Genomic DNA, 14,522 nt, shown 5'->3' with positions numbered 1-14,522 from the left:
TATAATTGATCATATATTTGTCAGAATGAAAAACAGTATAAAAAACAAAACCGAAATCGAACCCGTGATATTTCGAACTGACATGACAGACCACTTCACACCTTTCATATATATTCCATTGAACAATAACAAATCTGAAAATACAGAAAATGATGTCAGAATTACCAACGTAAATTGTGAAAAATTGAAAAGTTTTCTTATAAATGAAACATGGGATGACGTTCTCATATCAAATGAATCCCAAACAGCGTATCAACTGTTCATCGACAAGTTAAATTATTACATAACAAATTCAAGTGAAGTAAGAATCATAAATAATAAAAAGTATAAAAAAATCAAACCGTGGATTACCTTAGGTCTCATCACATCTATTAAACGCAGGGATCTTATGAAAAAAAAACTAATTAAAAACCACACCGTCGAAAACGAGAGAAACTACAAAGAATTTCGAAATAAACTCAATGCTTTAATTAAAAAAACAAAAAATGAATTTTATCAGCACAAAATAGAGGAAGCTGGAAAAGACAATAAAAAAATATGGAATGTCATAAATGATATAACTGGTCGCAATAAGAAAAAGAACAATATACAAATAGAAGACACACCATTGAAAAATAAAACTGGAAATATGATAACAAGCAACAAAGAAAAAGCCAACATGTTTAATAATTTTTACACCAATCTCGGTATCAATATGTCAGAAAAAATTCCCAAAATGAATTCAGCCAGACACTCCTTAGCAAGAAATGATTCAACCATATATTTAGAACCTGCAACAAAAAATGAAATCATTATTCAGATATCTAAACTGAAAAATAATTGTTCTTCAGGTCCAGACAAACTCTCAGTTAAAACCATAAAATACATTCATGAATTTATCCTATCCCCACTAGTACACATAATTAATCTATGCTTATCAAGTGGAAAAATTCCACAGAAATGGAAAGAGTCTCTCATCACTCCAATTTTCAAATCAGGTGACCGTCGTGAACCAAGTAATTATAGACCAATATCTGTTATAAACAACTTAGCAAAAATATTTGAACAGGTGGTAAAAAAAAGACTGTTGGATTTTTTTCACAAACATAATGTCATCACTGATAGGCAATATGGTTTTGTACAGAACTCAAACACTGAGAATGCTGTAGTGGATTTCCTAGAGGAGACAGTCGGGGCCTTGGACAAATCGATGAAATGCGTTGCAGTATTCCTCGACCTTGCCAAGGCCTTCGACACAGTTTCTCACGAAATTTTACTCAATAAGCTGCACCATTACGGTATACGTGGTCTGTCGGCTGAACTTATGACTGATTACCTAACAAATAGAGTACAACAGGTGAAAGTTGGACAAGAAATAAGTAACATTTCAAAAGTAAAAATCGGTGTACCACAGGGGACAGTATTAGGACCGATACTGTTCCTTGTGTACATGAATGATATTACAAGAATTAATGGATTTAAAGGACACTATTTTTGTTATGCAGATGATACAGCTCTGATATTCACAGGAGAAACTTGGGAGGAAGTGAAAGAAACTACTGAGACTGACTTGCAAAAAATAGACGACTGGCTAAACTTGAACAAACTCACCCTGAATATTGAAAAAACAAAATTTCTCACATTTACGCCAACAGTCACTACCCAACCAAAAAATATTCTGATACAATTACACATCACAAACTGTCATAAGATCGATTGCACATGTTCCATAGTAAAAAAAGTGGAAAAAATCAAATATTTAGGAGTAGTCTTAGATCAATGCACGCGCTGGTCAGATCACATCACAAATGTTAATAACCGTTTAAGAGTCTTGATGCACAGTTTTTATATCCTGAGAGACGTACTTACCAGAAGAAATCTCCTTTTACTTTACAATTCCCTAGCTGAATCTGTAATGACCTACTGTATCACAGCATGGGGTGGGGCCTTCAATACTACACTTGATTCTCTGCAAAAAACACAAAATATTCTTCTAAGAATTATTCTGAAAAAAAATAAACGCTATTCCACTGACATGTTATACCAAGAATCACAGGTCTTGAATATAAAACTGTTATTTACTCACCAGTGTTTAAAAAGAATGTACATCAGACACGAAACATCTAACCAGAGAAAAACTGGAATAACCAGATCCACTAGTAATTTGAATCTCAGTATACAATTTTTCAGAAAATCTTTAACGCAAAGATCTTTCTTTTTCTTCGGCCCTAAATTCTTCAACTGCATTCCGATTGAATTGAAATGTATTCGAAAACTAAAACAATTCAAAAAAGAAACAAAGAAATATATTCTACAATTTTCAAACAAATTTTATAACATAATGAATAATAATTTAGTATGAACCTTACCTTTAAAAACTATCTGTTCTCCTCTGTAACTGACCTTGCTTGAAACGGTTTGGAATCCTCACCATTTGCAACTTATATTATATAATTGTTTGTTATTCTTTAAAAAAATCATTGAATCTATCATGTTAATTTTTCTACTAATTTTTTTCTCTACTCTTAGTTATTATCATAAAATGTACACTTTTTTAGAAAGTCTATAGATCTAGTACATGGCAGAACAGATAAACATATCTAGGCCAAGTTACTGGATCTGAGACTTTTGAAAAACACGATATATTACATGTAAATATATAAACTGTACTTCAATATATCAATATATCAATATATCAATGTATGGAGCTCCGCCCCTAAGCATACCCTGAAGCTGCTGGATTCCATCCAGAAAACAACCATTTGCCTGATTGGACACACATCACTTGCAAACTTGATAATATAGAACATCGAAGAAAGGTTGAAGATTTGTCTCTCTTCAATAGATATTTTCATGGGAGGTGTTCAAGTGACTTGGCATTTGAATCCACTAAGAGCAGTACATATCTGAAATACGCCGCGGACTGTGGCTGTTCATCATTTTGAGGTTCAACTCAGTAAACCTCAATCTTCACCCTTTCATTTGGAGAACTGCGTTCATGTGGAATATACTTCATGAGAACGTTCCTCCAAATGAATTTATTCTCCAGCGATTCAAATCCAACGTGAATCTCCACTTTCGCATAGGCACCGCTTTTAGTCCTTGTGTTTGGTCCTTCAAGGACAAAGTTTCAACTAATTTATACCTACTCAAAGAATCACTACAACTGAAAGTGAAAAAATTCCCTTTAAAATATGAATAGGCCATGTAAAAGTTAGGAATTAGTACAGTTACAGTTAGGTTTATTCTACGCTAGAGTTTCCAGTTCGACCTTTCATGCTGTTGTAATGCATATTTTCACTTATACATTCTCAATCTCTATCATTTGACATTCGATTCTGACAATACACAGTCAGTATTTTCGGAAAATTGTATTTTTGATGCTAGCAATTTTCTCCAGAGCAACTACAGGTACTCGAATTTTTCCCTTTTTGGTTTTATGTATGAATGTGCTGAAAATAACAAAGAATAGCAAAGCTTCTTACTGTCTTTTTGGGCATACAACCTTTCACAATCTGAAAAAAAAACGAACCAAAATCTATAGAGAACCTGCTTAAGTGTAATGAAGAGCAAACTAAAAAGTTACTGAAGAGTCCAGTTAGTCAGTAACTTGTCGTATCCATAAATTTTGCCTGCCAATTGACAAAATCAATTGAAAAAGAGTAAATATTCATACTTAGCCTTCTTTAGTGGTCCATGTTTCGGAAAACAAACTTTTTTCGTTTTCCAAAAACAGAAATTCACTTCAAAATGTTCGCCTCAAATTATGGAATGTACAGATGAGATAGTCTACATGAATACATATATTGGATGTTTTTTGAGAATTCGGTTAGGGTTCATGTTTCCGTTTTCAACCTTTTCTTTTCAGTAATGGCAACCTAGTACGTACGATCCATTAACACAGAGCTGCTAAAAGAATATATGCGGTTTTTTGGGTTTTCTGATTTTTTCACGAGTTTCGTTGGTGATAATTTTGGTTTCATTCTATTCTATAGTGTGATCAACAGTCGATTTTGGAATATGATTCGCCATCTGTCTTCTTATATTTTCACGACGTTCATTTTTTCTCAAACTGACTAACTGCTTAGTGGTTCATTGAGGGTTTCTCAACAAGTACTTCCGAACTTTGACAATTAATAACGGCCGTCTTGTTAAAGCTACATCTGTCAAATTAGTGGTCATTTATTGTGTTTTGCCAAATCACCATGGACGGATACACCATGCAAGAACATGTGCAAATAATTGAATTGATTCATCAAAATGAATGTTCTGTTCGGGCAACGTACTGGGCGTTTTCCCCATTTTACGGTCGTCATAATCGTCCTACCGGAAGCACTATTAGCGATGTTACGGATGAATTTGAGTCCACTGGTTCAGTGAACGATCGACCAATACCTGTACGTCGACGAAACGCAAGATCTGCCAAAAATATTGCTGCTGTCTGTGAGAGTCTACAGGGGAATCCGAAACAGTCAATTTCACGTCGCTCATAAGAACTTGGCCTTCCGCAGACCACAACTTGGCCAACTTTGCGAGGTGGCCTGGGCCTGCACAAAATTCAACTGATCTAGTAACTGAAGGTAAACGACCATAGACAACGACGTAAGTTCGCTGAATGGCTTCTGGGTGGCCACTGAGATTGTGCGATTTGACCCCGTTAGATTTTTTCTTGTGGGGTTTTCTTGAGTCGCAGGTACATGCTAATAAGCCACAAACTACAGCGGTCCTCAAAGCCATTATAGCCCATGTCATCGGTCAAATTCAGCCTGATTTATGCCCCAGAGCCATGGAAAATTGGACGTTTCGGATGCGTTCCACCCAGAGAAGCCGTGGCGGAAATTTGAACGATGTTTTATTCCACAGATGATGGTATCAATAGGTATCAATGAATGAAAACATCGATGATGTCTCACACATACTTTGTTTTATTTAAATTTGAAGATATGCCCTATACAGGGCTTTTCATGATGAGCATTAATTAGCCGTTTCTGACAAATTATTTAACGGATCAACCTGAAAATTTCACAGTATGCATAAATCAATATGACCTACACGCCTAAAATATTTCAGACGAAGCGGCGTTGTCGCTTCTACTATAAAGTAGCGGCTCCTTTGATTTTTCAAATAGAATACCCCGTATATAATATCATATTATGATTCATTATCACTTTGTCAACAAATTCATATACTATTTACCTATTACCGTTTAGAAGATATAAATTAATTTCGATATTTTTCTTACCAAATATGAACTTTTATAAATGCTGATAATCTTGAACTCTCTTGCACTAAAACGATCAAATTTGAAATGGAGTGGAGTGATACTGTGAGGATCTTCACTCCTAGTCATATTTTCATTTGCCTCATACAGGGTCTTCAAAAAATGCAGATACTTTGATCTCATGAAAAAATGAGTGGATCTCAATTTTTTCAAATAGAACACCCTGTATATTTCAACATTTTTGAGCTCTACATCCAATTTTAGATTAACTTTGTTCAGATAATACTATTTCTATTTTGAACCGTTTTCGAGATAAACTGTTTCAAACGGAAACTGACGTGGTTTTCCTGCTCGTTTTTTTGAATTCATCACTTCTTTAAAACCCCTTTGGCGGACAACATGGGGATTTTCTGGTGCCCAATAATGACAGTTGTGTCTATTGAAAACTCCATTTTTTGTGAACTTGGCCTCATCTGTCCATATGATATTGTCAAGGAAATGTTCATCCTCCTGAGTCTTGACAAGTAACCATTCACAGAATTCCACTCTACGAGGTAAATCAGTCTCTTTCAAATGTTGGACACAGTAGAACTTATAGAGATGCCATTTATGCTTATTAAGAATTCGACAAATTGTCGCGTAGGGTATACCTATCTCCCTTTCAGCCTCGTGCAGAGAAGCATTTGGAAATGCATGAAAGTATCCCAAAACTGTTATACCATTGTCATTATCATCCACTTTAGTCTTCTTACGAATGATTTTTGGACGGAAGGTTCCATTCAACCTACAGTTTTTTAGTAGTCGATTTATCACATTATTATTCGGCTTCGGAAGTTGTGGATATCTTTCATGAAATACTCGGCATGTTCTACTTGCAATTCTATTGCACTCACCATAAATTATTAATAAATTCAAGTAATCTTCATTACTGTAACCTAATCTTGACATTATTCTATTATAATTGGTAGCTATCACAATCAGTCAAAATCACCAACGAAAGTCTGACGTTAAATAATAGGTTTATTTATTTTTCCGAAGCACACTATTAAAAAATATTAATGTGTACTGTTGTACGTTAGAGACCAATTCCTCAATGTGTACAAATTGTAACTTTTTCTAAGGTAGGTACATACCAATTTCGAATTGACTGATCTGAGACAGTTAAAAAACTGAATCAAAAAGAAATATTACTAAGTATAAAAAAAAATGTTGAATATCCAAAATAAGTGATGAATTCAAAAAAACGGGCAAGAAAACCACGTCAGTTTCCGTTTGAAACAGTTTATCTCGAAAACGGTTCAAAATAGAAATAGTATTATCTGAACAACGTTAATCTAAAATTGGATGTAGAGCTCAAAAATGTTGAAATATACAGGGTGTTCTATTTGAAAAAATTGAGTTCCACTCGTTTTTTCATGAGATCAAAGTATCTGCATTTTTTGAAGACCCTTATGAGGCAAATGAAAATATGACTCGAAGTGAAGATCCTCATAGAATCATTCTACTCCATTTCAAATTCGATCGTTTTAGTGCAAGAGAGTTCAAGATTATCAGCATTTATGAAAGTTAATGTTTGGTGAAAACAATATCGAAATTAATTTATATCTTCTAAACGGTAATAGATAGGTATAGGGAAATATTATATGAATTTGTTAACAAAGTGATAATGAATCATAATATGATATTATATACGGGGTGTTCCATTTGAAAAATCAAAGAAGCCGCTACTTTATAGTAGAAGCGACAACGCCGCTTCGTCTAAAATATTTTAGGCGTGTAGGTCATATTGACTTATGCATACTGTGGAATTTTCAGTTTGATTCGTTGAATAGTTTGCCAGAAACGGCTAATTAACGCTCATCATGAAAAACCCTTTATAACGCAGTAACTTTTCGGGGTGAACTTTTCAGTTTTCCCTTTATTACAGTTCAGCAGATTTCCTTGTGGAAGGTTATATACTCAAAAAATAGTAGGAGTATTGAGTCCTCCACAAAAAATGTCTTTCAAAGCATAATAATAAAGTTGTGTTTCTTTTCAGTAAATTCACAATGAATGATCTGCAAATCAAAAGTTGCAGAATGTTATAACCAAAAATCACAAGCCATTAAACAAAAATCAATAATTCATTTTCACTCTTCCTACGTTGGAAGGAATAATAATTCAAATCGTGGGTTCAACTTTCGCATGATTTCCATATCTTATTGGCGAGTTGTATTATTTTAATAAGTAAGTGTCAGCGAGTGAGCAAAAATGATTATTTCTAAGGCCAACTATCTCATCAATGAATCTGTTTTTGATCAATGAATTTGTATTTTTTTTACAACTTGATTTGCAACTTGAACTGTGGATTGTGATGTCTTTCTATACTTGGTGTTTCATAATTGTGAAATATTTATGGAATTTCTATAAACATATATTTTTGTGGAAAGAATAATGTTTAGGAGAACCTTTTTTGGAGAAATATACAGGATGTTTCAACGAGAATTCTATTGCCCTCAGAAACAGGCGTGTGACAAAAAATTCACAGAATTTCAAATTGAGAGAGGTATATTTTCAGAAGAGATTAGTTTTTGGGAAAGAAAGGTTTTGATATATGATGGAATTGAATACTAACGTATTCAAAAAACACTTTATTACGAGATTTTCACTAAACAATTTTACAAAAACGCAACATGTGTTTCGCCATACACGAGTCTCTAGAGACACGCCCGAAAAAGCCATTGTGTGGCGAAACACGTGTTGCGTTTTTGTAAAATCTCACAATAAAATGATTTTTTTTTTCAATACGTTAGAAAGATTTTGGCTTTCTACTTCTCCATCCGTCGATGGATATCTCTCGAATACTTTTACCATCAATGACCGGTCTGAGAAAGAACTCACTTCTTTTCTATTAAATTAGATGTTTTGATTGACACTCTTTCAAAAAGTAATATAAGTAAACAGAAAATTTGAAATTTCTGTCAGTTTACTATTACTTAATATCAATGTTCTCTCAAGGACATTCCTCGCTACTTGAATAAGTTTAGTCATAGGAATTTGAATATTTCTTTAAATAAATTACTTAAAAAATTTCCAATTACAATCTTATATTAAGAAAAGCAGACAAAAGTAATTGTCTTGTAATTCTTGATAAAACTGACTATGTCATAAAAGTTGAAGACTTTTTGAGTTCCAACAATTTCACTTCTCTAAATAAATCTTAATAAACTTATCTCAGAAACTAGAAGCTACATTAAAATTTGCGAAAACCTTTTCTTTGAATTCAATAAAACTTACAATTTAATTCCTAGAAATCCACAAATATCAAGATTATACGGTCTCCCGAAGATACAAAAAGATGGTACTCCAATCAGACCAGTGGTCTGATTGGAATAATCCTGTCTCTATTCTGTCAACATTTGTCTTATAATTGATAAAAAATGTAACCAACTAAAAACCTGCCAATTCAGTAAGTAACACTTTAGATTTAATTAATAAAATTAAAAACTTTCAACCTAATACTAATACCCTCATGATTTCCTTTGATGTAAGCAACCTGTTCACATCTGTTCCAGAATCTGAAACCCTACCTTTAGTTTCTAACTTGCTTTCTCAACACCCAAGATCTGACTCTACCAAAACAGATATATAAACATTACTTACATTTTGCATTCCCCAAGATTTTTTTGGTTTTCAATAATGAATTTTACAGTCAACCTGAACGCCTAGCAATGGGTAATCCCCTTTAACCTTTCTTAGCAGACATTTTCATGGAAAATTTAGAAAATTCCTTCATCATTAATAAACTTGATAAGATTCTCAGCTGGTACAGATATGTTGATGGCCGCCTGGTATTCATAGATGGCAACTCTAATTTGGCACATGACATCCTTGATTCCTTAAATAACTTACATCCAAAAATTCAATTCACCCTTGAAATAAAAAAAGATAATAAATTGAACTTTTTAGATCGTACTATAACAAAAATTAACAATAAACTAGATTTTTTCATTTACAGAAAACCATCCCAGACTGATCATGTCATCCCCTTCAATTCATTTCATCCTATGCAACTTAAAATGCCTTTCTTCAATTGTTATGTCAACAGATTGTTGAACATTCCTTTATCACCCTCCAATTTTAATTTAGAATTAAATATATTTAAATAGATTGCTGTCAACAATGGTTATCAACCATCTATTATTCACAAATTGATTAGTAGATTTAAACACAGGTCAGATAGAAGATTGGCCTTCAACTCTACCACCTTGGTTAATTCACCTTCTGTGAAATATTTTTCTTCACCTTATTCCGATCAAAGTATGTGTACTGTTATTTCCAAATTTATAGAAAATACCATATATCGCAAAAAAAATTATTTTAAATCTCAAAATAACTTGAGTAACCTTTTAGTAAATTCCAAAGACAAAATTAACAAATTACACAAAAGTGGAGTCTATAAGCTTGACTCCTCTGATTGTTCTGCATCTTACATTGGTAGAACCTGTAGACCTCTTTTTACCCGTTTTAATGAACATTTTAAAAACCTGAAAAATCTGCTTTTGGCCACCACATTAAATTTCACAATCATAACTTTAGTCCCTACAGAAATTCCAAAATATTACATAAAATAGACAATAAAAATTTCCTTAGACTGGACTTGTCTGTAGGAGATTTCCAAAGAACTTTCCAATAATGATCATTGTTTGAATACTCGAGTAAACTTAAACAGAGATTTCCTTCCCCTTCATGAAAGGATTATGAATTGTTAATTGATAAAATTTATTACTAATATACAATCTATATTGGCTTCTCCACAGCATAATTATTTTAAATCCATAATGGATCACTCCTCAAGTTGGTACCATTATTTGAACATGACACTCGACACATCCTGTTTCAAGTTGCCCTTCTTTCGCATATAATACTTTGACTGAAACACATGGCCTCAATCCAAAAATGTATTTCCTTGGCTATCAGCATATTTTGTTTCATAGACCTAAGTCAAATATTACAAATGTGCCATGTACTCATTTCGATACTTCCTGTTGCCTCACAAGTAAGTAATTGTAAACTATTTTCCAAATTTCATAACCTTACAAATATTTTGCAAACTTCAATTTTCACAAAACTTTCTTTTCAATTAGATCACTTACTTTCAGGTAAGCACTGATGATGACGAAAGTCGAAAGCGCTTTGCAATAACTTTATAATTATACACTTTTATACAAAAACTTCTTCGAATAATTTTTTTTCACTTATTTTCCCATTTCGAGGTAGTTGTTGATTAATATGTAATCCGCCATTATGTAGCTGCGGCCATCTTGAATTTGCATCTTTTTTTAAGTGTACTACTATTCTACTCGTCAAGCGTTGTCATTTGATATCCATACTGAAGTAGTTGTTAAATAACATGTAATCCGCCATTTTGTAGCTGCATCCATTTTGAATTAGCGTCTTTTCCAACGTGTACTACTATTCCACTAGTCAAGTCCTGTCATTTGATATCCATATTGAGGTAGTTGTGAAAAAATATGTAATCCATCATTTTTAGCTTCGGTCATCTTGAATTCACATCGATACAGACTTTATTGAATTGTATTGTGATCGAAATTGAATGTGTGTACCAAATTTCAGATCAATCTGTCAACAGGGAAGGGGTCAAACTTCAATTACTAAATTTGACCCAAAGAAATAAATAAATAAATAAACAAAGAAATAGCGCAAGCTAAATGAAACAGTTCAAAAATACCTCAAATGCCGAAAATAATTCAAAAATTGTTTTCCCTTAATAAAATTTTGAGTTGTTGAAGGCAAAAACCGATGGATTCCATTGGAAATACATAAAAATATATATAATAGAAATGCTGAATGTTCATGACCATTATAGTCCCACCTCATCCACCTAATAAAATAAAGTTCAGCTTCGCGGATCAACGTACCCACACCATTGTGTCTAAGGCGGCTATGATGAGAGGTCACAGGTCATTCTCAGGTCGCATACCTGCCCTGAAGCCCCACGTACGAACTCGAAACTCAACGACTGCCACCCACATTTGACTCTTCACTGAGAATGAGGCACTCACTATACAAGAATTATCATCATTTATTGTCACTTGTCGCCTATCCCTCCGCACTTTTACAGGTAAAGTTGTAAAGGTGTTGAGTCTTTAACTGGTTATATTACATTTCAAGGTGAGCTGTTTTGAAAGTCCTTATCAATGATATGTTCTGTGCTGAGACGCTGAATGGAACTTTTGAAATGTATTAGTAGAAGTTGCGAATACAATCTGGTGATTTGAAAACGATATTTACGCGGGGGGCTTAACGGAAAAACACGACGCTAGACTTACTTTTTATATTTTATTATTTTCTTCGAGATCTCTAGGTTTTATCGAGAATTATCGACCCATATCAAAAAATTATATCCGGCAGATAAATGATTACTTGGAAACATTCGATCTTATGACAAAGTGCCAACACGGGTTCAGGAAAAATCGCTCGATAGAAACTGCAACGTTCAGCTTTGTACAAGAACTACACGATTTAATGGATAAAAAAACATTGTGGCAGGTTTATATTTTGATTTGAGTAGAGCCTTCGATAACTTGAATATTAAATTCGTATCAGATAAGCTATTTAAGATTGGTATTTGAGGAAACATAAATCAGCTTATAATGTCTTTCCTAACAAATAGATATTTCCAGGTGGAACAGAATGATATAATGTCCGATAAATTCCTTGTAACAAATGGGACACCTCAAGGCAGTGTACTCGGTCCACTTATTTTTCTATTATATGTGAATGATCTACCTAATAATATAAGTGATGGTGCGATATACCTTTACGCAGACGACACTTCCATTATTCTTTCAAGTAAAACAACGAAAGAAATGCATAATCTTGTGAACTCAGTCCTACATGAATTTGATGACTGGTGTTACAGGAATAGACTTATAGTTAACCTGAGAAAAACTGTCTGCATGGAATTTGCAAATTCATCTCGTAGCCTACATGATTTCATTTTCCTTTTCCGGAATGAATCCTTGGCATTAACAAGCTCAACAGAATTCATAGGAACCATAATGGACTCACATTTCACTTGGCAAGAACATATAGAGTTCACATCCAAGAAATTGAACAAATCGTATTATCTCATTAAATCCCTTAAGAATAAATTGGATACTAAGTTTCAGTCCATTATTCACAACAACATTGCTGTCTGGGGTTTAGCAACTGAGGTGGATAGAATTTTCATAAAACAAAAAGCATTACTTAGGCTAATTTTCAATCTAGACTACAGAACGTCATGTTAAGAGATATTTCGTCAAAATTAAATACTAACTGTTGCCTGTTTGTTCATTCTAAAAACATTGACGTATATCCATGAAAATAGAAGACAACTAGAGTCGAGATCGGAAGTCCATAATTATCTTAGTAGGAATAACCATATGCTCATCACCCAAAAATACCATCACGCAAAGTATAAAAAGTCTCCTATGTTTGCTGGTATCCGTATCTTTAATATACTGCCATGCGATATGAAGACACTGCCACCTCAAGTTTTTAAAAAACAGTTGAAAGTGTTTAAAAAGGTTTCTACACAGTAGATGAATTTATACTTGGAAGTTGGTAATGTCAGATCACTGTCATTGTGACGTATATATCGTAACATTTTGTTTATTTATCTATTTCTATTTTTTACTTATATTTTAATATGTATGTGTTTGTTTTACGATGTGTGTCACATTATTTTTTACTCAAATGACCATTTATAATATTACACATTTATATTATACCTGAAAAATATGACATGTCCCATCTACATAATGTAGCACAAAGGACTAATGAATCTATCTATCTATCTATTTTGATATTAGTTATGATTTTTTTCTGGAGTTTTTGGACTTCTAGGAAAAGTCAAGATCCCGAGAAAAACCTCGAGTTCTCGACAAAAGACTAATAAATAAGACTCATTCAGAGTTTCATGTTATTTCCAATGAAAGAAATTACCGTCAAACATTCATCATGAAAAATACAAACATATGAAAGAAAAATTTAATTTTTCCTTTTATATGAAATTGCCTGAAATTCGCCCACTTAAATGTTCGGTCTCTTCTGAGTGATTTCAATGGTTTTTCTACTCAGGTGGAAAATTCAAATTATGATGTCTTGGGTATTACAAAAACATGGCTCCGCTGGTTTGCTTATATGCTGATCGAGTTAGGGGTATATTATACTTATCAAGCCTAATCGGTCCCAAATTATCTTTATATTTGCAGAAAAAAGAATAATTTGAAGAGCAAGAATTTAAATTGGGTGCGTGTCTGTTGACCAATAAAATTGATCGTGTCTAAAGCGGAGTTGTCAAAAGTATTGGTTTTTAATATCCAATCACATATCTGATGATCCTATTTGGCAGATGCCATTTTTGTTGTTATTGTTGTCAACTCAGTGTGAATACAACTGTTACAATTATATAAGTAAATAACGTTTTTCTGTAAAAGGTGGATCTCGGCGGGTACCTATTGTGCTGCATATTCCGTGTCATTAGTTTACATTCCGAAAAATATTTTTTCAGGTTATTTTTGGATTGATGTTCTGGAGTAATTATACATTTCACTGTACATATTTTTGCTTCTTTTTTCAGTCACCATACTGCTCCTTGGCCAAGATAAAATAAAAATTAAATCACTACTTTCCATCCTTCGATAAAAGACAAAGTCTGAAATGAATGTCATATAAATAAAAGGGACCTGCTAAATATACCACCTACCGTTTCAATTTTTCATTCTTCAAGTAAAATTTATCGATCATTTCAAAATCGACTTTTGGAAAGTTGTCGGGAGTCAGCTTTAACAAAACTAGGTTCAACATTCATTTTGAAATCATTTTAACAAAAATTCGAAGTTTGTGGAAACTATTGACATTAGAAAGAGCACATTGTCACATACACTACAGAGGGCGCTGGCTGACTGGATAACAATATGGCTAATATACCAGTAACGTTGAATTTTCTATTTTTTGGTGGGTGCATTATTGAATTATTTCATTAGGGTTCATGAGCATTCAAAAACCATTTGAAAATACAGCTCGTTTAATTCTATTTAGAACTATATTTAGATATAACTTGTACTATATCAGTTATCAAGGCAAATATTTTTGTCCATTTTTATGCTTATTTCGTGGATTCGAGCGATTTCATTATTGTATATTTATTTGTTTGCTGGCTTTATTCTTAAAAAAAATGAATGAATAATTACAGAAAATTTTAATTGATCGTTCATTTTCTCAGGGAAAAGGAGTACCCATATCACAATTTATTGGCTTATTTGGCATTAAA

The 14,522-nt window shown here is 33.1% G+C and overlaps 1 long non-coding RNA gene across 1 annotated transcript; it reads right to left on the bottom strand.

Moving 5' to 3' along the window:
* On the bottom strand, window positions 1-4,420 carry LOC141483910 (uncharacterized). The gene is made up of 3 exons (XR_012466364.1): window positions 2,066-4,420; window positions 1,849-1,948; window positions 1-770 (listed from the first exon to the last, which is right to left on the bottom strand). It is a non-coding gene; the product is annotated as an uncharacterized lncRNA (long non-coding RNA).
* Between the last annotated feature and the right edge of the window lie 10,102 nt (window positions 4,421-14,522).

The sequence above is a fragment of the Leptinotarsa decemlineata genome, unplaced genomic scaffold (genome assembly GCF_025532065.1).
Source record: "Leptinotarsa decemlineata unplaced genomic scaffold, Ldec_3_MD MMD2_tig00004307_RagTag_RagTag, whole genome shotgun sequence".
NCBI lineage: Eukaryota > Metazoa > Arthropoda > Insecta > Coleoptera > Chrysomelidae > Leptinotarsa > Leptinotarsa decemlineata.
Note: the sequence above shows the minus strand (reverse complement) of the source record. Positions and strands in the feature narration are given on the sequence as shown.